Source organism: Protopterus annectens, chromosome 4.part0 (genome assembly GCF_019279795.1).
Source record: "Protopterus annectens isolate FY-2018-M chromosome 4.part0, PAN1.0, whole genome shotgun sequence".
NCBI lineage: Eukaryota > Metazoa > Chordata > Ceratodontiformes > Protopteridae > Protopterus > Protopterus annectens.
The window spans coordinates 354,147,231-354,168,272 of record NC_056733.1 but is presented as its reverse complement, the minus strand read 5'-3'; the positions used below and the strand labels follow the sequence as shown (position 1 = coordinate 354,168,272).

Here is a 21,042-nt window from a genome sequence, read left to right as displayed (position 1 = left end):
GGCTCTCTACATACTCCTCTTTTCTCCCAGTTAAAACCAGTATGCTCCAAGGATCTATCCTTGGTCCTCTTCTTTTTAACTTCTTTAACAACTTACATACATCTTCCCAAAAGGTTTCCTTCATCCAATATGCTGATGACTCCACCCTCATCTGCTCATCAAACACTCCCTGTTTATACTCCATTACTCAGAATTTCTTCGTCTCCATTGAACACTGGCTCTGTGAAAACCAACTCTTTCCTAAATCCCAATAAAATGAAGCTATTACTGTTTGTGGCTTTTCCCGGTTAGTTGTCGCCACAGCGGAACTCCAGTCTGCTAATGATTGGCAGTCAATTTTTATGGTGCCGAGTTGACAGCCTGACGCCCAATCTTCAGCAAAGGCACGCCCATTCACTCATGTCTTTCAGAGGCCACTCGACCGTGGGGAGAATGTGCAGACTCCACATAGAAGGCACTCCAGCCGAGAATCGAACAGGAGAACCTCTTGCTGTGAGGTAACAACGCTACTGCTGTACCACCGCAGATCTCCCTAAATCTCTAACACCTTTCAAAAACAGCTTCAAAAAACTTATCTCAGTCACACAGATATAGAAGTCGTATCTCATAACAAGTTACTAGGCATCATAACTGATGATCAACTGAAATTTGATCTTCATATACAACATTTTATAAAAAAAACACACATCAAAAACTGTGTGCTCTACAGATAAAAAAAGTCCAAATTAACTCCTCTAGTCACACTGGCAAAACATAACTTCTGCCTTCTGTACTGTATGCCTCACCAGTTCTTACCAATATTCATATCTTCCTCATCACAAAACTAAAACTATATTCTAACAAGTTAGCTAGATTTGCAACCAGTCTTTCATATAAAAGTCATCACTGCTCTGCTCTCAAATCATTAAACTGGCTTGAGTTTCCCAATTGCCTCAAGTACACTCAACTTCTACCTGTCCACAAAATGATATATAACTGTTAGAAAAATATGTATTAATGTGTGTATGCTTAAAGCTAATTAATAATCAAGTATTTTAATATGCTTTTCATTCTATTTTTCATGCACTATATTTTATACAAATTGAGTTTCATATGAGACTGAAAAAGATGCTTTTTGAAAACTGCAGTATGCTTACTGAAACTTGCAAGTTGCCCTCTGACCTAGTAACTGCTAGCACAGCAATATTCATGTTTATGCCTTTTGGAAATGTACTTGAGAAGCAGGTGCTTATCTGCTAGGTCAGGAACGAATGAATGAACAATACAATATTCGGTAAATGTAATGATTTTAGACAATCAGCTCTGTTCAAAGGATGGGAACATGTGCAGCTGCAGTAACTTAGAGATAAAGTAGACAAAGGATTATTAGAGAAATGAACTGCTAGCATTATGTTTGAATTAGCCATAGTACCTTGAATGGTAACATGACATGTATCTAACTGGTAGTAATCAAGGCCATATTGTTTTCCTCAGGAAGTTTCACATAAAAATTGATAAATCAGCAGAAATTCATGGGAATGATGGTCAACAGATGATGATGAAAAGGTGGTAATCTGTTACGTCATCTTGGTAGGCCATGTCTAGTTATAGAATGTATAAAAATGAAAGTATTTCCTGTTTCTGGTTAGACAAACTCTGTATTAGCACGTTTTAGTCTCCTTGCTGCAAGATTAAAGTGCCTTAACCTGAACCTACTGTGTTTTGATAATTTTTAAAGTATATTTTTCCTTTGACAATAACCTTTTGTACATTCATATATATAATGATATATAATCCTTTGTACATTCATCAGTAACATTCTCAAACAGTACCTTCCTAACCATCATTTTCACTCAACTGAGTAGCAGTTTCTTGAAACTCATAATCCCCCCCCCAAAAAAAAATATAGGACAATCAAAACCTGGAACAAGATTGCTATGGACATTAGACCAACACATACAAGTCCCATTTTTAAGCTCCTATAAGAATACCTTATTAACTCCAGGCTATGTACTTACTTGCCTTTCTGCAAGTTAAACTGACCAATTTCTTTCGCCCTTCCTATATTCTTTCCCTTAAACTTTCTCTCTTCCCTTTCTCTTGCATACTCCTTCCTCTTTGCAATCTACTATACACCCACTGTCTCTCTTATTTCTCTTAGCCCCCACCCTTATTTCTGTTATTTTCTTCTATATCATCATCTTTAAATCTTCTTTTACCCTCTTCTTCTCCACCTTCCTTTGACCTTTGTTAGCCTATAATATTCTTCTTACTGTCAGGTTTCTGTCTGTAGATCTTCTGTACCTTATTACTTCTTTTTTCTGCATAATATTCAAATATGTTTAGATAGTTTTATACAGATCTATATATATGTGTGTGTGTGTGTGTGTGCGTGCGTGCGTGTGTGTGTGTGTGTGTGTGTGTGTGTGTGTGTGTGTGTGTGTGTGTGTGTGGTCTCTGATGTAATCATGCATTTTTTTTTCTGTTGATCTAATTTGTATGATTTATTGTGGCGTCTTTTACTATGTGTGTGTATATATATTTATATAATTTGTATTATGTTGCATCTTATTTATTTATTGTCCTTTGTTTACCAGGAAAGTCCAACTGGGCACAAGTACCATTTTGAGCAGAGGCTTGGAGAGAAAAGCTCCACATAAAATACATATTTACCTTGAACAACAGTACAAATGAAACAGTTTAAGCATTATTCTTCATGTATTGAAAGAAATAATAGACATGTATCATATACTTTAGTATAAGTCATAGACATGTTAACATGTATTAGCTGGAGATACTAGAGCAATGATAATGCACATAGATTCAGTATATGTATATTGATATTAACGAGATAGGGTGTCACTAGAACAGGAACAGAAAATAGAGGAGAATGAAGGGTATAAGAAGAATAATCAAGAAAATCATAAGTAGGAAAAGTTCTGTTAGTGGAGATGTTGAGGTGGGTAAGAAGGGAGTATTAGCAGGAGAGGATTAGGGATATAGGTTAGCTGGAGGAGCAGTTGTGGGAATGAAAGAGACAGGGATAAGAAAGGTGAAAGAGTCTGGGTGATAGAGAAACTGGCAGTGGGAGAGAAACAGGAAGAAAGGTGGGTTTACTCAGGATGGGAGTATGAACATAGCCATGAGGAAGTTAGGTGTTGTTTTAGGTTGTGTTTGAAACATGTGGTATTGTTGCCTTGTTTTATGATGGTTGGAATGAAGTTTCATTGCTCAGCAACATAGGTTAAGTAAGTTTAGTCACCTGCACTGTTATGAGACTTGGTTCTGGACAGGAGATATTTGTTCTTATAGTGGAAATTCTTAGCAAAGAAGTAGTGTTTAAGGGTGTTTTGTAGTGTTGGGCATTTGTCTGGTTTATGAATTATTTTGTGAGGACTCAGCAGTTGGGAGTAAGGTAATTAGGTAGTTCAAACCAGTGTAGGTGTTTCAGTGCTAGGCATTGATGTGAACAGTATGGTAAGCTGGATACAAACTTAGCTCTTTTATTGTAGCAAACCCCTAGTTTATTTTTTAAGGTAGAGTGTAGGTTAGTCAAGATGGTTGCTGCATAGAGAAGTGAAGGGAGGAGATACGATTTTTTTTGAAGGAGTTCCTAGAGTAGTCAGTGATAAAGGGTTTGTTTCTGTAGAGAAAGCTCAACTTTTGATGAGTGTTCTTGATGGCTCAAGTGATGTGTTGATCATATTTTAAGTTGTCATCAATTAAGATGAGAAAGAAACTTTGTGCTGGAAAATGTTTCAGTTGAAGTATTATTTGCTTTTGTGATGGTGAAGGATTGTTTCTGTGCTGACAAATATTTGGGTAAAAACATTTGTGGGTTTTTTAGCATTTAAAACTAGTTGGTAGTCATTTACCCAGGCCTCAGCTGAGGAAAATGAGTCCTGGATCATCTTGTGGAGTAGTGGTAGACTTGGTTCAGAGCATATGAGCATAACATTATATGCTTCTTTGATAGCTTTGAGGAGATTATTAGTGAATCTATTGAAAAGTAAAGGTCCTAGAATAGATCTCTGAGGTATGCCAACAGAGACAGAAGAAAGGGGGAGAGATCCCATTTCCATTTTACAGCGTGGAGTCTGTTGGTGTAATAGTTGTGAAACCCATTAAGGGATAAATGGGAGAGTCATTGAGAGAATAGTTTATGGAGCAGGTGTCATTGTGAAACTGTGTCAAATGATTTTGACATGTCTAAGAAGAGGGAGGATACTAGGTTGCTGGTGTTTCTATTAGAGTTTAAGATTTTGGTAAAACTGAGCAGAACAGTAGTGGTGCTGTGATGAGGTCAGAAATCATATTGTGTGTTGGAGAGGAGAGTGCTATTTTGAAGATGGGAAAGGAGCTGCAAATGAATGCATTTTTCTAATATTTTGAAAGTGGAGGTAGAATGACTATAGGGCAATAATTGGAGAGGATGGTGGATGTTTCTCCTTTATGCAGAGGTATGATGTGGGATTTTGTCCAGATGGCAGGGATATAGCTTTCTGTAATTGATCAGTTTATTAGTGTATATATAGGGTCTGCTATAGGCACCGATTCTGAGGTATTCTGGTGGTAGGTTGTCAGCAGCTGGTGTAGAATTTTTTTAGTTTTAGGAGCTGTTGTTTTATAGAAGAGGTCGATACTGGTTGTTAGGAGAAAGGATTTTGGTGGAGATTAGTACTGTTTGGGATAGTGAGGCTTGTGACGACCATGCCCTGGCCCAGCAATCAAGGAGCCTCAGTCCTCACCACTAACACCAGGTAGGTCATCTCCTAGAAGAGGATAGGATAACTAATACACACAGTAAAGTACAATTTCCCTTAAGTGCACACAGAGATCACAGTCAGTCTGGGGCTGGTTTCTCCCTTGCTCTCCAGGTCCCCAGTAAGACTCCCCACTGGCACAGCTATAGGGTCCAGATCTCAGCCTAGCTGGCAAGCTAACCTTCAGTACCCTCTCTGTCCAACCAGTGCTTTGTGTCCCTGTCCAGGTAGCTGACACACACCCACACTTTGAGATATGTATTTATACAACTTCACAGATACTCCTTGGAAAGGCTGACATAGATTCTCCAGCTGTGCCCCTTTACCCAGACCATACGGTAGTAATTACTGCCACCACCAGCTAATATTATCAGCTACCAAAAGGCCCTTAAAAGGGTGTCCTATTATTACTGTGCAATATTATTATCCAATTGGTAATGTGACTATTCAGTCTAAGGCTTATTAGAGTGGCCTATTACGATAACCTCTATAAATATGAAATGTACTCTAGAGCCTATCTCTACACAAACCAGCCACAGGTAATTTTTTTTTAAATATTTAATAATAAATAATTAAAACAAAAGACAATACTACTACACCATAGAGATATCTAAGAGTTCAGAGATCACAAAGAAACTTAAAACAATACAGTAGGACAGGTCTGATGTCAAAGAAAAACACTTAATCTAACTTTCTAATCTTTAGCTAATCTTAAAAGAAAACACAGTGCTATAATCCTACTTACAGACATAAAGAGCATAAGCAGTAGTGGGGTTGATGGTCCAAGACAAATGCTTCTAGTCTTTCTCTCAACAATAGTTTTTAAAACACTAACAAAGAGCTCAGCTAAGGCCCTCCCAAATTACATCATTTTGACACTTAGGTTTTCCCAGTATTCACATTACATAATTTTGACACTTTGTCTGGAGTTCCCAGGCAAACAAACTGCATTATTTAACAAGCTAACATCTGCACAGGAAACTACAACAATAAAAGACATTTCATATGTATACTCTAACAATTATTCCTTAAGTTAAGACAATAGAAATAATGTGTTCACCCAGATGCTTCAACACCATTTTTTAGATAATTGTAGCTTCAAAGAACATTTGAAATGCTTGGCTTGATTTTTCTTACAGCAGATGGCAATGTTGCAACAGTCTTGAAGTTCACATTTTACAGTGTTTTTTTTCTTTCAGTTAAGAACACAAGCCTGTATTTTACATTTATTTATACAAATGATAGAATTATGTTATATAATATTATATAATAGATAGAATTATAGAGTACAACACCCCTTTTGGAATGTACCTCACAGGACATCTGCAGCAGCTGGAAATGCCACAGAAGTACCCCACAAAGAGGATTACTGGCCTCAAACAAATGCCCTACACTGACCGCCTCAAAAAACTCCAGCTTTACTCCATAGCATATCGCCTACTCTGAAGTGATCTCTGCCTAACATATAAAGCTATGTCAAACCCAGAGCTGTTGGACATGCTAGACCTGAAGAAATCCCAATCCCTCCGAGCTACATGCTTTAGGGACCTAAACCTTGTCACCACAATAAACAGGACATGCTGGATGGATAGATTCCTGTCCCAGAGACTTCCTAAACTCTGGAACAAGCTACCCATCTATGTCAAGAAAAGTTCTTCATTAGCACTCGTCAAGAAAAATCTTGATGAGTGGATGGGAAATAGGAAATACACCCCGGGGATCACTTCTGTGTCTCTGCTAGACAGTGGCACAGGAAAATAACTTTCTTGGGTAGCATAAGCTATGGAACCTTGCTGGCTAGGCTTACATAGGCCCTTGGGCCAATAGCCTAGTACCTACCTATGAACATATGTATCATATTCTATTTGACTAGGCTGGCAGCCTTCGCCCATCTTTCCCCAATCTTCACATCTCTTCCCCCCTGGAGAACTCAAGCTAGTTTTTCAAATGACCTTTGAGAAATGCCACATGAGAGGGTTAGGTCTATCTGAGAGTACCTCACCCCATTCCCTGTTTTGAGAGCCCATCTGCATTGACATTGCTACTCCCACTGCGGAGCTGCACTGACATATCATATGCTTGCAACCCCAGGCTCCATCTTAGCAATTTGGCATTTTGCTGACTGGCTCTGTTTGACCATATTAGAGGGTTGTGATCTGCCATTACAGTGAATTTTCTTCCTACTCTATGTCCTAGGAAGGAGACCTCTGCCATACCCACCTGACATTTGCTCGGCTTAAGGGTCAGCCCTGCCCTTTGTAGTCTGCCCAGCACCTCCCTGTCATGCTGAAGGTGCTCTTGCCAGGAATGGCTGTAGATGGCAATATCATCTAGGTAAGCAAGGGCAAACCCTCCTGCTCCTGCTAGGATATTATTCACCAGCCTCTGGAAAGTCGCTGCGGCATTCTTCATCCCAAAGGGCATCTTTGTGAACTCATACAAGCCAAAAGAAGTCACAAAGGCTGACTTCTCCCTAGCAGTGGGAGTCAAGGGCACCTGCTAGTAACCCTTAGTAAGATCAGTGGTTGTAAGATACTTAGCTCCACCCAGCTGCTATAGGGCCTCATCTGTCCTAGGCATGGGGTAAGCATCTGACTCTGTGTGACTGTTTAATTTCCTGTAATCCACACAGAACCTGGTGCTGCCATCCTTCTTTGGCACCAACACCACTGGTGAAGCCAAGAGACTGTTGGACTCTTGAATCACTCCTAGTTCCAACATCTCCTGTACCTCTTCCCTCAGAGTCTGTTTGGCTCTCTCAGGCACCTATAACGGGCCTGCCTAATAGGCCCTTGGGGACCTGTATTCACCTGGTGCTGCACCAGGTGGGTGCACCCTGTTTTCCCAGTGAACATGTCCCCAAATTCCTGCAACACTGCTTGGAATTCTCAAACCTGGGTAGGAGATAGCTGCTGGGACTTTGCTACCCCTTCCACCGAGGTGTCCGTCTGAGCCTCACTGAGGAGATCAGTCCCCAGATCTCTCTCAGACTTCTCCTGCAATCAACACAAGGGCCTCCCTATCATGCTAAGGTTTCATCATGTTTACATGGTACAATTTGTGCCCCTGCCATCTGCCTAGCACTTCCACCATGTAGTTAACATCACTTACCTTTCTTACCACCTTGTAGGGTCCCTCCCAAGCTACTTGCAGCTTTTTGTGTCTGACAGGAATGAGAACCATCACCTGCTGCCCCAGAGCATATTCTCTAGCTCAAGCATTCCTGTCATACCACACCTTTACTGCTGCTGGGCTTCTGCCAGGTTCTCCTGGGACCAAGCCCAAAAGTTCTCTGAGCCTTGTCCTGAGGTTTAGGACGTATGCCACAACAGACTCCTTGTGAGACTCACACTCACCTTCCCACTCATCTCAAATTAAATCTAGAGGTCCCCTCACCCTATGCTCATACAGCAACGCAAAGGGTGAAAGACCTGTGGATTCCTGGGGAATCTGTCTGTAAGCAAACAACAGATGGGGCAAATATTTGTCCCACTCCCTCTTAAACTGGTCTGCAAATGCCCATAGCATGAACTTGATTGTAGAGTTTAACCTCTCAACAAGACCATTAGTCTGGGCATGGTAGGGGGTGGTCTTCATGTGCTTCACCCTACAGGACTTTCACAGACAAGCCAGCAGGTCTGACATGAAATTGGCGCCTTGGTCAGTCAGTATTTCTTTTGGGAAACCTACCCTGCTGAAAATCTCTAACAAAGCATTTGCCACCTTCTCTGCCTGAATGGAGGACATAGCCACTGCCTCACGGTATCGTGTAGTATAATCCACTACCACTAGGATATACTTTTTCCCTGTGGAACTTGGGGTACTCAGAGGACCCACAATATCCGTAGCTACCCTCTGAAATGGCTCCTCAATCACAGGCAAAGGCATCAAAGGTGCTCTCACCTTGTCTTCTGCCTTGCCTACCTTTTGGCATTGCTCACAAGTCCTGCAGTACCCTGTTACATCTCTGGTAATTTCAGGCCAATAGAAGTTTTGCATAATACGCCTCTTTGTACGTTTTAAGCCCATATGACCTGCAAAGGGAATATCATAGGCTATGGCTAGAAGCACCAGATGGTAGGCTCTAGGCTGTATCAACTGCTGTACTTTCTCACCTTCTAGCCCTCCCTCAGGGGTCCACTCTCTGTATAGTAACCCTTTGTCCCAGTATACAGATTCCCCCTTCTCTTGAGAATCAGGTGCCTCCCTAGCTATCTGCCTCAGGCCTTGCAATGTAGATTATGATAGCTGAGCCTGTCTCAACTCCTGGGTGCTACTACTCACCTCTGCCTTTGCAGTTACCCTGTCCAAGGGAACATCAGTACCCACAAGTGGCTGTGGCTCACCTTCAGTCTCACTGCTACCAAGCAGCTCCCTCCCTGAAGTAACCACCTCAGCAGTCCTGGCTGCAAGTATGCAGTCTGTCTGGGTCTCCCACAGGCTACCAGACCCACATGCTTGTCTCTTAGCCTCACTGCATGTAACTGCACGAGTGCATAGTACTGCCTCATCCAAATCCTTCCCTTTCAGGACATCTGCAGGATGGTAGCTCTATACCCCGGTTGTCTCAAGGCAACCCACTATTGGCATTTTGTCTTTCCCACTTACTGGCTCCCTCACCTTTGGTTCCCCACCTTGCCTCCGTGGACAACTGTATGCACCATGGACCCACTGGTTGCATTCAAAATATTTCACCCTAGGTCCTGGACGTGTACCTGGACTAGTGGCTTCCCCTGCTACTGGTGGATTCTGTTGGGGCAGTCTGTGCTGCCCACCATGGGTTCCTTTAGACCCATGAGCAGTACTGGGGTCCCCTTCCTGTGCAGGGCTGCCCTGCTGGCCAGGTATAGGTCTCCCTCCTTCCTCAACTCATCTAAAGTAGTACATTGTCTATCAGCTAACCAGATCCTCATGTCCTCAGGCAAAGTGCTAAAGGCTTGTTCCCTCATCAAAAGGTCTGCCAGCCCTTCAAAAGTGGTGACCTGACATCCACTCACCCAGCTATGAAAATAAGTGCACAGCTCAGCAACATATTTACATATATTTTCATCTGCCTTGTGTCTATGTTCACGAAATCTTTTCCTATGCATTTTAGGTGTTAGCTTAAAACATTGTAACAGACATTTCTTTACAGCAGTATAATCAAAACAGACAGATTCAGCCATTTGTGATATACAAGTTACAGCTTTCCCATGGAGTAAGGGGGTCAGGAACTGTACCCAGAGCCTTTGGTCAACACTATACTGTTTGCATACCCTTTCAAACATGTGAATGAAACTATCAAAATTATCACCCTCTTTAAATTGCGGAAGAAATTTACTGACCTGTTGTGCTTCTGGGGTCCAGTTACTCCCTTCCCCATTACCTCCATGACTCTGGTGAAGAGTCAGCATTTCCCTCTCATGCTTCCTCTGACGCTCCTTTTCTTCGCCATCTATCTCCAAACGCCTGACCTCCAACTCAAGTCTCTTTAGCTCCAGCTGGATTTTTAAGTCCACTTTAGAAAGGTTGAGCTGTCCATTCCCCGAGGATATTGTATCTCCACTGCCAGTCTGATTGTCCTCCAAGATGCTGTTTATTGATGCAGCTGTAACCAAGGCTGCAATCAGCTCTGCCTTAATCAGGTTTCCATGCACCAGTCCCCTAGTCTGGCACATCTCCACCAGCTGGCTCCTTGTCAGCTTTCCATATTCCTGTGCTGACATTCTGCCTTCTCACCCTGACTAACTAAGCTAACAAAATAAATAAAACAATTGTGATCTTAACTCTGAGTATATACCACATGGCTGATTTAGAGTACAAAACACTTTCAGAGATCACTGTACATAAGCTACAGGATTCACTCTACCGACACCACTGCCAAACACTTGTGAGGATATCTTATCCCAACTACTGCCACCACTTGTGACGACCATGCCCTGGCCCAGCAATCAAGGAGCCTCAATCCTCACCACTAACACCAGGGAGGTCATCTCCTACAAGAGGAAAGGATAACTAATACACACAGTAAAGTACAATTTCCCTTAAGTGCACACAGAGATCACAGTCAGTCTGGGGCTGGTTGCTCCCTTGCTCTCCCTGTCCACACTGGCACAGTTATAGGGTCCAGATCTCAGCCTAACTGGCAAGCTAACCTCCAGTACCCTCTCTGTCCAACCAGTGCTTCATGTCCCTGCCCAGGTAGCTGACACACACCCACACTTTGAGATAAGTATTTATACAACTTCACAGACACTCCTGGGAAAGGCTGACACAGATGTGCCCCTTTACCCAGACTATACAGTAGTAATTACTGCCACCACCAGCTAATATTATCAGCTACCCAAAGGCCCTTAAAAGGGTATCCAATTATTACTGTGCAATATTATTATCCAATTAGTAATGTGACTATTCAGTCTAAGGCTTATTAGAGTGACCTATTACGATAACCTCTATAAATATGCAATGTACTCTACAGCCTATCTCTTCACAAACCAGCCACAGGTAAAGTTTTTTTAAAATATTTAATAATAAATTATTAAAACACAAGACAACACTACTACACCACAGAGATATCTAAGAGTTCAGAGATCACACAGACACTTAAAACAATACAGTAGGACAGGTCTGATGTCAAAGAAAAACACTTAATCTAACTTTCTAATCTTTAGCTAATCTTAAGAGAAAACACACTGCTATAATCCTACTTACAGACATAAAGAGCATAAGCAGTACTGGGGTTGATGGTCCAAGACAAATGCTTCTAGTCTCTCTCTCAACAATAGTTTTTAAAACACTAACAAACAGCTCTGCTAAAGCCCTCCCAAATTACATGATATTGACACTTAAGTTTTCCCAGTAATCACATTACATCATTTTGACACTTAGTCTGGAGTTCCCAGGAAAACAAACTGCATTATTTAACAAGCTAACACCTGCTCAGGAAACTACAACAATAAAATACATTTCACATGTATACTCTAACAATTATTCCTTAAGTTAAGACAGTAGAAAGAATGTGTTCAGCCAGATGCTTAGGCACCATTTTTTAGATAATTGTAACTTCAAAGAACATTTGAAATGCTTGGCTTGATTTTCCTTACAGCAGATGGCAATGTTGCAACAATCCTGAAGTTCACATTTTACAGTCTTTTCTTTCATTTAAGAATACAAGCCTATATTTTACATTTATTTATACAAATGATAGAATTATGTATCAAATTCTATTTGACTAGGCTGGCAGCCTTCGCCCATCTTTCCCGAATCTTCACAAGGCTGATGAGTGGTCTGTTGTTAAGTAGGGACAGGACAAAGTGTATGAAATGTGTACTAAATTGGGTAGCTGTAGGGATTGAGTTATTGGTGGTAGTTGGTGAAGGAGTTGCAGTTTGGCCTGGGTGTTATAGTCTTTTGATTATGTTTCAGAAAGGCTTATGCTTCCCTTGGTGGTTGTCTTAGAGCTTGGAAAAGTACCTAGTTTTGTCTGATATGATTTTTTGTTTAAAAAGTTCCCTAAGCTGTATAAAATATTGCGATTATCTTGTGTTTTTTTTTTTTTTTTGCAGGAGACCATGCCTTCCAGGCTTTATTTGTGGTTTCTCTTGTGATCCATGGGTTGGTACTGGATTTGATTTGCTTTGCTCTGATAGGAGCTAGTTAGTTTAGTATGTTAAGGAATATGTTATTAAAGCGAGTTACAGCATCATTAAGGGATATGTATCTTAGAATATTTCAGTTGTATTCATTAAGGTCGCTAATGAAGGTGCCATTGTTGAAGAAGGAGAGTGTACGCACATTATTATAGATTATGTGTTTCTGTGCATGATTAAATTGTCTCTCAGCAAAGCTTAGCAGATGGTCACTGATGGTGTTGGGTAGACATCCAACAGTGTTAATTTTGTTAGGGATTATACTACTTTCAGGTTTCCAAGATCATATATGTACAATTTGTATTATGTCTTATGGATCTTTTCTCCCCGAGCCTCCACTGAAATTGGGATTTATGCCCAGTTGGGCTTTCTCTGTAATTAAATGTCAAATAAAATAAATAAAATCTAATTCACTTGAAATGGTGACTAGCAACAACTTGTTTTGCATCAATATGCATTTTCTGAACAATATGAAGCATGAAACCTTTACCTGGCATTGGTGAATGACTGTAATCTTCAGTGATTTACACAAAAATCAACAATCTTATGAGGTGCAGGGTAATATGAGGCAAATTGGGGACAGTTAAGAAGTATGGTTTGTGAGTGTGTGTGAGTATGTGCACATATGTACATACATATAACATTTTCATAATTATCTACAAGAATATATGAGGTGATACCCAAAGCCTGGCATCAGAATAGAAGGAAAAAAACAAGCTGGGATACAACAGAAAAAAATAAACAGCTACTAATGTATTGATTTATTTAACAATTTGAAAGCAGCTGGTTTTCCATATAAAGTTATTAATATATTAAAATATGGGACAAAATTGGGGACAGTTAAGAAGTATGGTGCATGAGTCTGTGTGTGTGTGTGTGTGTGTGTGTGTGTGTGTGTGTGTGTGTGTGTGTGTGTGTGTGTGTGTATGTGTCATGTTGTGTACATATGTACATACGTATAACATTTTCATAATTATCTACAAGAATATATGAGGTGATAATCAAAGCCTGGCATCAGAATGCCCCAGATGACAGGTTAGAAGAAGGAAAACAACAAACTGGAATACAAAAGAAAAAAATAAACAGCTACTAATATATTGATTTATTTAACAATTTGAAAGTATCTGGTTTTACAAATAAAGTATATCTGGTATATATATATATATATATATATATATATATATATATATATATATATCGTATATAACAATTCCAGTTATTATATTAAGGTAGGTAATTTTGTTTCACTATCAATAAAAATGCTAAGAAACTTTAAAAGTAAAAGAAATTGCCACACTAAAATTAAATTATTTATAGATGACATATTTATTAACCATAGGTGATAGTCCATCAACACAGTTACATTACACTTTGACTTGTTTTGAAGAGATTTAATTTAAAATGTAATTGTAATGCAAATATTATATTAATTACTCAAATATAAAGCCCTCCCATAAATTAATATATGATTATAATTGGGGTGAATCTAAATTTAAATATTTGGCAGTCACGATTATCAAAGACTTAGGTTAACTTGTGACTGTAAATTATGATAGCATAACATTTTTAAAATCAGCAATAATTAATTGGAATAAGATGGATTTTCATCTGAAGACTGATTTATGTTAATTAAGCAGATATTATTGCAAACTATATTGTATGTAATACAAATAATCATATTATTTCCAGAAAAGAATCAATTAAATATATAAGCAACCTTTTTATAAAGTTTTTGTGGCATCCAAAGAGACACACAGTTTCTTTAAATCACATTAAGATCTTGGGAGCAAGGAGGGATTGATTTTTGAGATACTGGACCTTATGCCTGAGCACCCCCCCCCATGTTTTAACAGTTATTCATTGGCTGGACCAAAATCATACTGCAAAATGAAAGCAAATTCATACCCATGCAATCTTCATCGATTTACACAAAGATCAACAATCTTATGAGGTGCAGGACAAAAATATGAGGCATAATTTGGGATAGCTAAGAGGTATTGTGTGTGTGTGTGTGTGTGTGTGTGTGTGTGTGTGTGTGTGTGTGTGTGTGTGTGTGTGTGTGTGTGTGTTAGTGTGTCCATGTATATAACATTTTCATAATTACCTACAAGAATATATGAGGTGATACCCAAAGCCTGGCATCAGAATGTCCCAGATGAAAGGTTAAAAGAAGAAAAACAAGTTGGGATACAAAAGAAAAAATAAACAGCTACTAAGGTAGTTATTTTTTAACAATTTGAAAGCATCTGGTTTTCCAAATAAAGTTATTATCCTGATATATCTGTTATATAGCATTTCCAGTTCTTATGTTAAGGTAGGTAATTTTTGTTTTGCAATTAATAAAAATGCTAAGAACATAAACCGAGCCTGTTGTTTTTCTCCATTACTGTTTATGGTAGTGGTAGAACCTTTAGCAAATTTTATCAGATTGAATAAAAACATTGACAACTCTAAAAGTAAAAGAAATTGTCACACTAATATTCAGTTATTTATAGATGACATATTTATTAACTATAGGTGATACTATCAGTCCATTAACATAGTTACATTACATTTTGACTTGTTTTGAAGTCATCTCATTTAAAATGTAATTGTAATGCAAATATTATTTTATTTACTGAAATATAAAGCCCTCTCATAAATTAAATATGATTATAATTGGGGTAAATCTAAATGTAAATATTTGGGAGTAACTATTATAAAAAGACTTAAGTTAACTTGTGACTATAAATTTTGATAGCATAACATTTTTAAAATCCACAATAATTAGTTGGATTAAGATGCTGAAGACATATTTATGTCAATTAAGCTGATATTACTGCAAAATATATTATATGTAATAGAAAAAAAATATTATTTCCAAAAAAGAAACAATTAAATATATAAACAACATTTTTATAAAGTTTTTGTGGCATCCAAATAGACACAACATTTCTTTAAACCACATTAAGATCTTGTCAACAAGGAGGAATTGATTTTTGAGATACTGGATCTTATGCCTGAGCACCCCCCCCCCCTATGTTTTAACAGTTATTCATTGGCTGGACCAAAACCATGCTGCAAAATGGAAGCAAATTCATATAAAGATTTGTGAACACATACATATTGAAATTTCTACCACAGTCTGCATTTTTTTTGATAAGATGTTATAGATAAAAATTAATATATACTTTTAATAATTCTACATCTATAAGATCACATTACAAAATATATCTCTGAAATCATTCAAATATTATCTATAAATATCAAATTATCTTCTATTTTTCCAGTTTCTTATACTCTTAATGTTTTGAAAGTTTTATGCTATCTAAATTGTTAAATTTATGCAAAATGATCTTATAATTTGGGTTCTAAGTTGTGATGATATAATGATTGAATATGAGTTAAAAGAAATTTACTAACTGATGTTTCACCCACACATTACAGCTAAAACCCTTGATTTGTACTATTTTGTTTAAATACCTGTTGTTTTCTCTAGGAACACTTTTTTGTATTATAATATTACAGATTCAACATGCTGTAATTTATGACTTTTTATTTATTGCACATAGTGTTTCCCTATTTGCATACTAATTTCTTGGCTGTAAATATGTAAATGTTCCTGCCAAATATGTTCATCTTAACATTTTATATTGCAATGCCTGCCCATTGGCTGAAAAGGGTCTGTCAACTAGTCCATTCATCATTTATCAAACTGTAATAAATACATCTTCATCACTTATTCTTCTTATAATTATTGTGTATCTTCATCACTTGTTAGGTCTGACCCTAAAGCAGTCTCCTTCAAATAAAATTGAAAGCAATGATCCTTTCCACTCAGGGTACCTTTAGAAATTTCTTTAAGACAAACTAAATACACCTAAGTGATACACTGGAAAGCTTCAAATCCCAGCCAAACCACTGAATTCCACTGACTGTTGTTAAGAAACCAAATAACCTTCACACAGCACAGTTCAGCAGATAATAATTATCTCCTTTATTGCAAAGAAAGGTACATACATTGCAGACCAAGTAAAATAAACCTGTGCCTCCCCAAACAAAGGGAGACCTCTTATTTTTATAGTGAAATCACAATATAAACAAAACAGTTTTAGCTGACTGACCAGAAAGAACAATACATGTTTCTGAAAGATCCTGCTGACAGTATATCCTCGTGCTTTCTTATCTTAACCTTGACCATACTGAATAACTAAGTCTATTTCTGTACAGGTGAGCTAACAAAGCATGAGAATATTCTTATGTCAGGAGAAAAATAACATGCTAAGTCACATGGTCCTGGACTCCATTTTAATTCCAGATGAATTCCACTCTTGATTTATTTTCATATAAAAAATCTCATTTCTTCACAGTCCCCCATATGATGCTATGAAGTATCACTCGTACTGTATTCCCATTACAAAACTGAAAGCTGTGAATATGCACAGACAAGATTTGACATTCAACAGACATTTTTCACATGCTGTACCCATGCAGTCTTTTACATGCACATTTTCCTCTGCTTTTAATGAAAATAATTTTATTAGCAGCAAATGCATCCTATTTTTGACATTTAAATTTCTTTTGTTTATTATCATAAATCCTTCTAAAACTGATCAGTCAAGCTGTTTGTACATTTTGGAGTTTTACTGTGATACCGAAGCTTTGCATAAATGCAAGAATAGTTGTAGTCATCATGATTTCTGTTCTGCAGCTCAGAAGCCGTAATTCCAAAACAGCCTTTGGTGTCCTATAAGCTGGTAGTTTTCCTGCCCCAGGCATGACATCATCCAGGTCCATATGAAGAAAGTCCTTTGAATGTAGCCTGTTCCAGATTGTGACAGTAAATTTATGATGCACAATTTTGCTGACTGGATTTTTAAGGGTTACAGTCTAAGTTTATCTTCTGTTGAACATTTCTGATTTTTTTTTCCTAAAGGCAGGGTGTCTGTATGATGAATAGCTGGTCCTACATATTCAAGATAACAACTAGCCCACCACCACCTGTAAGCTTTGGTGCCACAAATAAACTACATTTTGTTGCATATTCCAATAGATGAGGTGGCCAGGAAAAAGTCACAGTTCATTAGTGTCATGTCTAATTGGGGGGGGGGGGGGGTAGGCTGATAAAAGTCAAGTAACAATGCCATCAGTACTGATTATCCAATTGAGATGATGCTGAGTATATTCTGAGATTTTAATCAATGTTGTGAGGGATGCCTGTTTCCCTTTACTGACAAAAAATTCCTGTCAGGTTGACAGTTAGGATTTGCAGGGCAGTATAATTCACTTTGTTGAAGGTTTTGGGAAGAATCATCTTACACTGACTTGTATCAACAGGGTAAGTTTATAGTTGCTAGAAACAGATAAACAGTTTCATGAAACTTGAGATAGATGAAAGGAATTGTCTGTCCTTGTTGTCTTCCTGGTGGTTGACATCTGCAGATCACAAGACTGGGTATTTTGATGAATTGTACAGGATGGATGCCATGGGTACTCCTACCTCATGAGCAGAAGTAATGGCAGAACATACCCAGCAGTTTGACATTTTTAAAGTTTTGGTAGTAAGGATGCCAGTCTTTTACACTTCTCTTGGTAGAAGAAAAACAGTACTTGTGATGTTCAGGAAGTAAGAAGTGCATCAGCAATACAAAGCTGATTGTAACATTAATTATAAAGTTGCAGTATGTTGAAATGGAAATAATTGCAGTTGCTATCCAAGGAATTATAGGCAGAAGTGAGTTATTCTGGCTCGATGATTACTTTGATGACTCCAAATACATTTGACCTTCTGTATATGGTATAATGTTTATGAGGCATTTTGTCTTTTGATTTGCATGACTTATCTAAAGTCAGGTAATCTGACTCATTGGATGATGACATCACAGGTGGCATCAGGTCACATAATCTTCTCATCCAATGACAGCAGGTTGGGTCATGGCATAGCTGCTCCTTATCCTAATGGCCCTTGGTTGTTTCTGGCATCTCCAGGTGGCTCTCCCCCATCAGTGTGGATTTTCCTGATGTGGGAAATAGGGACCTATATTGCTGAATCAACACACTGGATGCTGTGACAGCTGCTGTTGTGAGGATGACCAAGAAAGGACCCTTTCATCTGGGTTGAGGCAAAGGCAGTCGGGTAAATGACCTAATATAGATTCAGTCATAAGGTTTGATCTCTTGTCTGGAAGAGGAGTCAGGCTGCTGCTGAACTGATGCTGTTTAGGTGTGGATCTTCTAAAGAACAGAAAAAAGTATTTACTATATAGAGCACTACAGATGTGATGTTTGCTCTTACTATATAGAAAATTGTTTTATTCATATTTTACTATCCCAGAGACTTAGGGAAAACAACAGTCATAATCAGCTTTTTACACAATTGTTATACTATCTGGCTAGTGAAATAGGTGCCTTTGTCTAACTAGATGCAGCATGGAATACCAAACTTTAAAATTAATACATTTTTGACTTCAAAATATAATTTTAATTGCTTGGATAGACTTTAATCTACTAAGAAAATACATCTATGATTGCTAATAAATAACAATAAGTTTGACATTTAGGCAGCTCACAGAAAACAAAAAAGTTTCCATGGTTAATGTTTGTCAACGAAACTTTATATTAAATACATATTTGTCAGGAAATTGAAAAAGGGTAATTGTGAGGTGGAGTTCAGGGAAGATTTAAGACAGGCACTGGGTGGCAGTGAAGAGTTACCAAATAGCTGAGTAACTACAGCAGAGCTAGTAAGGGAGACAGCTAGAAAGGTGCTTGGTATGACATCTAGACAGAGGAAGGACGACAAGAAGACATGGTGATGGAATGAGGAAGTATATGAGAGTATACAGAGGAAGAGGTTGGCAAAGAAGAAGAGGGATTGTCAGAGAGATGAAGAAAGTAGACAGGAGTATAAGGAGATGAGGTGCATGGCAAAGATAGAGGTGGCGAAGGATAAGGCATATGAAGAGTTGTATGAAAGGTTGGACACTAAGAAGGGAGAAAAGGACCTGTACCAATTGGCTAGACAGAGGGACCAAGCTAGGAAAGATGTGCAGCAGGTAAAGGTGATAAAGGATAATGAGGGAAACATACTCACAAGCAAGGAGAGTGTGTTGAGCAGATGGAAAGAGTACTTTGAGGGGTTGATGAATGAAGAGAATGAGAGGGAGAGAAGGTTAGATGATGTGGGGATAGTGAATCATGAAGTGCAATGGATTGGCAAGGAGGAAGTAAGAATAGCTATGAAGAGGATGAAGAATGGAAAGGCTGTTGGTCCAGATGACATACCTGTGGACGTATGGAGGTGTTTAGGTGAAATGGCAGTGGAGTTTCTAACCAGATTGTTTAATAAAATTTTGGAAAGTGAGAAGATGACTGAAGAATGGAGAAAAAGTGTTTTGGTACCGATTTTTAAGAATAAGGGTGATGTGCAGAGCTGTAGTAACTACAGAGGGATTAAATTGATCAGTCACAGCTTGAAGTTATGGGAAAGAGTAGTGGAAGTTAAGTTAAGAAGGGATGTGAGGATTAGTAATCAGCAGTATGGTTTCATGTCGGGAAAGAGCACTACAGATGTGGTGTTTGCTCTGAGAGTGTTGATGGAGAAGTATAGAGAAGGTCAGAAGGAGTTGCACTGTGTTTTTGTAGACTTAGAGAAAGCATATGACAGGGTGCCTAGAGAGGAGTTGTGGTATTGTATGAGGAAGTCGGGAGTGTCAGAGAAGTATGTAAGACTGGTACAGGATATGTACGAAGGTTGTGTGACAGCGGTGAGGTCTGCGGTGGGAGTGACGGATGCATTTAAGGTGGAGGTGGGATTACATCAAGGATCAGCTCTGAGCCCTTTCTTATTTTCAATGGTGATGGACAGGTTGACAGACGAGATCAGACAGGAGTCCCCGTGGACTATGATATTTGCAGATGACATTGTGATCTGTAGTGAGAGTAGGAAACAGGTGGAGGAGACCCTGGAGAGATGGAGATATGCTCTAGAGAGAAGAGGAATGAAGGTCAGCAGGACTAAGACAGAATATATGTGTATGAATGAGAGGGAGGATAGAGGAATGGTGAGGATGCAAGGAGTAGAGGTGACGAAGGTGGATGAGTTTAAATACTTGGGATCAATAGTTCAGAGTAATGGTGAGTGTGGAAGAGAGGTGAAGAAGAGAGTACAGGCAGGATGGAGTGGGTGCAGAAAAGTTTCAGGAGTGATTTGTGACAGACGAGTACCAGTAAGAGTGAAAGGGAAGGTCTTCAAGAGGGTAGTGAGACCAGCTATGTTATATGGGTTGGAGACCTTGGCATTGACAAAAAGGCAGGAGTTAGAGCTGGATGTAACAGAGTTAAAGATGTTAAGATTTGCACTGGGTGTGATGAGGGTGGACAGGATTAGGAATAAGTATATTAGAGGGTCAGCCCAGGTTGGAAGGTTTGAAGACAAAGCCAGAGAGGCAAGATTACGTTGGTTTGGACCTGTGCTGAGGAGGAATGCTGAGTATATTGGGAAAAAGATGCAAGGATGAAGCTACCAGGTAACAGGAAAAGAGGAAGGCCTAAGATAAGGTTTATGGATGTGGTGAGAGAGGACATGCAGGTGGTTGGTTTGACAGAGCAAGATGCAGAGGACAGGAAGAAATGGAAACAGATGATCCGCTGTGGCGACCCCTAACGGGAAATGCCGAAAGAAGATGATGATT

The 21,042-nt window shown here is 38.9% G+C and overlaps 1 long non-coding RNA gene across 1 annotated transcript in view; it reads right to left on the bottom strand.

Moving 5' to 3' along the window:
* Positions 1-17,761: 17,761 nt before the first annotated feature.
* The window catches only part of LOC122799341, a 30,655-nt gene continuing 27,374 nt past the window's right edge, over positions 17,762-21,042 (bottom strand). The window contains exon 3 of the long non-coding RNA XR_006364456.1: positions 17,762-18,583. This is a non-coding gene — a long non-coding RNA (uncharacterized LOC122799341). The remainder of the gene's footprint in view (positions 18,584-21,042) is intronic.